Consider the following 4,508-nt stretch of genomic DNA (forward strand, 5'->3'; position numbering starts at 1 on the left):
TACATGTGCACAATGTGCACGTTTGTTACATATGTATCCATGTGCCATGTTGATTTCCTGCACCCATTAACTCGTCATTTAGCATTAGGTATATCTCCTAATGCTGTCCCTCCCCCTTCCCCCAACCCCACAACAGTCTCTGGAGTGTGATGTTCCCCTTCCTGTGTCCATGAGTTCTCATTGTTCAGTTCCCACCTATGAGTGAGAACATGCAATGTTTGGTTTTTTGTCCTTGCGATAGTTTACTGAGAATGATGTTTTCCAGTTTCATCCATGTCCCTACAAAGGACATGAACTCATCATTTTTTATGGCTGCATAGTATTCCATGGTGTATATGTGCCACATTTTCTTAATCCAGTCTATCCTTGTTGGACATTTGGGTTGGTTCCAACTCTTTGCTATTGTGAATAGTGCCACAATAAACATATGTGTGCATGTGTCTTTATAGCAGCATGATTTATAGTCCTTTGGGTATATACCCAGTAATGGGATGGATGGGTCAAATGGTATTTCTAGTTCTAGATCCCTGAGGAATCGCCACACTGACTTCCACAATGGTTGAACTAGTTTACAGTCCCACCAACAGTGTAAAAGTGTTCCTATTTCTCCACATCCTCTCCAGCACCTGTTGTTTCCTGATTTTTTAATGATGGCCATTCTAACTGGTGTGAGATGGTATCTCACTGTGGTTTTGATTTGCATTTCTCTGATGGCCAGTGATGATGAGCATTTCTTCATGTGTTTTTTGGCTGCATAAATGTCTTCTTTTGAGAAGTGTCTGTTCATGTCCTTTGCCCACTTTTTGATGGGATTGTTTGTTTTTTTCTTGTAAATTTGTTTGAGTTCCTTGTAGATTCTGGATATTAGCCTTTTGTCAGATGAGTAGGTTGCAAAAATTTTCTCCCATTCTGTAGGTTGGCTGTTCACTGTGATGGTAGTTTCTTTTGCTGTGCAGAAGCTCTTTAGTTTAATGAGATCCCATTTGTCAATTTTGGCTTTTGTTGCCATTGCTTTTGGTGTTTTAGAACTCACATTCACGATTGCTTCAAAGAGAATAAAATACCTAGGAATCCAACTTACAAGGGATGTGAAGGACCTCTTCAAGGAGAACTACAAACCACTGCTCAATGAAATAAAACAGGATACAAACAAATGGAAGAACATTCCATGTTCATGGGTTGGAAGAATCAATATTGTGAAAATGGCCATACTTCCCAAGGTAATTTATAGATACAATGCCATCCCCATCAAGCTACCAATGACTTTCTTCACAGAATTGGAAAAAACTACTTTAAAGTTCATATGGAACCAAAAAAGAGCCCGCATCGCCAAGTCAATCCTAAGCCAAAAGAACAAAGCTGGAGGCATCACACTACCTGACTTCAAACTATACTACAAGGCTACAGTAACCAAAACAGCATGGTACTGGTACCACAACAGAGACATAGATCAATGGAACAGAACAAAGCCCTCAGAAATGATGCCGCATATCTACAACTATCTGACTTTGACAAACCTGAGAAAAAATAAGAAATGGGGAAAGGATTCCCTATTTAATAAACGGTGCTGGGAAAACCGGCTAGCCATATGTAGAAAGCTGAAACTGGATCCCTTCCTTATACCTTACACAAAAATTAATTCAAGATGGATTATAGACTTAAATGTTAGACCTAAAACCATTAAAATCCTACAAGAAAACCTAGTCAATACCATTCAGGACATAGGCGTGGGCAAGGAAAATTCTTTTCTTTAAGAATGTTGAATATTGGCCACCACTCTCTTCTGGCTTGTAGAGTTTCTGCCGACAGATCAGCTGTTAGTCTGATGAGCTTCCCTTTGTGGGTAACCCGACCTTTCTCTCTGGCTGCCCTTAACATTTTTTCCTTCATTTCAACTTTGGTGAATCTAACAATTATGTGTCTTGGGGTTGCTCTTCTCGAGGAGTATCTTTGTGGCATTCTCTGTATTTCCTGAATCTGAATGTTGGCCTGCCTTGCTAGATTGGGGAAGTTCTCCTGCATAATATCTTGCAGAGTGTTTTCCAACTTGGTTCCATTCTCCCTGTCACTTTCAGGTACACCAATCAGACATAAGTTTGGTCTTTTCACATAGTCCCATATTTCTTGGAGGCTTTGTTCATTTCTTTTTATTCTTTTTTCTCTAAACTTCCCTTCTCGCTTCATTTCATTCATTTCATCTTCCATCACTGATACCCTTTCTTCCAGTTGATCGCATCGGCTACTGAGGCTTCTGTATTCTTCACGTAGTTCTCGAAACTTGGCTTTCAGCTCCATCAGCTCCTTTAAGCACTTCTCTGCATTGGTTATTTTAGTTATACATTCATCTAATTTGTTTTCAAAGTTTTTAACTTCTTTGCCATTGGTTTGAATTTCCTCCTGTAGCTTGGAGTAGTTTGATCGTCTGAAGCCTTCTTCTCTCAACTAGTCAAAGTCATTCTCCCTCCAGCTTTGTTCTGTTGCTGGTGAGAAACTGCATTCCTTTAGAGGAGGAGAGGTGCTCTGCTTTTTAGAGTTTCCAGTTTTTCTGCTCTGTTTTCTCCCCAGTTTTGTAGTTTTTTCTACTTTTGGTCTTTGATGATGGTGATGTACAGATGGGTTTTTAGTGTGGATGTCCTTTCTGTTTGTTAGTTTTCCTTCTAACAGACAGGACCCTCAGCTGCAGGTCTGTTGGAGTTTGCTAGAGGTCCACTCCAGACCCTCTTTACCTGGGTGTCAGCAGTGGTGGCTGCAGAACGGTGGATTTTCATGAATCGCAAATTCAGCTTTCTGATCGTTCCTCTGGAAGTTTTGTCTCAGAGGAGTACCCGGCTGAGTGAGGTGTCAGTCTGTCCCTACTTGGGGGTGCCTCCCAGTTAGGCTGCTCGGGGGTCAGGGACCCACTTTAGAAGGCAGTCTGTCCGTTCTCTGATCTCCAGCCGCAGGCTGGGAGAACCACTACTCTCTTCAAAGCTGTCAGACAGGGACATTTAAGTCTGCAGAGGTTCCTGCTGAAATTTTCTTTGTCTGTGCCCTGCCCCCAGAGGTGGAGCCTACAGAGGCAGGCAGGCCTCCTACAGCTGTGGTGGGCTCCACCCAGTTCGAGCTTCCTGGCTGCTTTGTTTACCTAAGCAAGCCTGGGCAATGGCGGGCGCCCCTCCCCCAGCCTTGCTGCTGCCTTGCAGTTTGATCTCAGACTGCTATGCTAGCAATCAGGGAGACTCTGTGGGCATAGGACCCTCTGAGCCAGGTGTGGGACACAATCTCCTGGTGTGCCGTTTTCCAAGTCCATTGGAAAAGTGCTGTATTAGGGTGGGAGTGACCCGATTTTCCAGGTGCCGTCTGTCACCCCTTTCTCTGACTAGGAGAGGGAACTCCCCGATCCCTTGTGCTTCCCAAGTGAGGCAATGCTTCACCCTGCTTCAGCTGGGCTCGTGCATGGTGCGCTAAACCGACTGTCCTGCACCCACTGTTTGGCACTCCCTAGTGAGATGAATAGGGTACCTCAGATGGAAATGCAGAAATCACCCATCTTCTGTGTCGCTCATGCTGGGAGCTGTAGACCGGAGCTCTTCCTATTCAGCCATCTTGGCTCCACCCCCTCAGGATTCCAAAATATGTTCCTTTAATGCATAGTTTATTGAATGTTTTTAACATGAAGTCAAATTTTGTCAAAAGCCTTTTATGCCTCTATTGAGATAATCATGTGGTTTTTGTCTTTAGTTCTGTTTATGTGATGACTCACATATATTGATTTGCATATGTTGAACCAAACTTTCAAACCCAGTGATAATGCCTACTTGATTGTGGTGGGTTAGCTTTTTCATGTGCTGCTGGATTTGGTTTGCTGGTATTTTGTTGGGGATTTTTGCATCTATGTACCTCAAAGATATTGGCCTGAAGTTTTATTTTTATGTGTGTGTCTCTGCCAGGTTTTTGATTCAGGATAATGCTGGCCTTATAAAATGAGTTAGGGATGAGTCTCTTCTCCCCATTTTTCTGGAATAGTTTCAATAGGAATGATACCAACTCTTCTTTGTACATCTGGTAGATTGTAGCTGTGAATGTGCCTTGTATTGGGCTTTTTTTGATTCATAGGCTATTTATTATTGATTCAACGTTGGAGCTCACTATTGGTCTGTTAATGGATTTAATTTCTTCCTGGTTAGGTCTTGGGAGAATGTATGTTTCCAAGATAAGGGCAATTATATGGTGCTTTTATTAAAGGAGGCTTCTTTGGCACCACTACTTAAATATTTTCTTTGTTTATCATCCAGAAGATCTCAGGTCGTGAGAAAGGCATAAAATTATTTGGGAAAATAGGAGAAAGTAGAGTTAGAAAGAAGAGCCAGCATGATGCCTCTACCCTAGGCTCTTCAAGAAAACATGTAGAAGTTGAGAATCTGAAAACAGACATCCTTAAATCTGTGTCTGATCACCCACTTGAAAATTTTCATGTGCCACCAAATTGTGCTTACCTCATGTGAAGAACATTTGTACTAGTGTTCTAG

This window comes from Symphalangus syndactylus, chromosome 2, assembly GCF_028878055.3.
Source record: "Symphalangus syndactylus isolate Jambi chromosome 2, NHGRI_mSymSyn1-v2.1_pri, whole genome shotgun sequence".
Lineage (NCBI taxonomy): Eukaryota > Metazoa > Chordata > Mammalia > Primates > Hylobatidae > Symphalangus > Symphalangus syndactylus.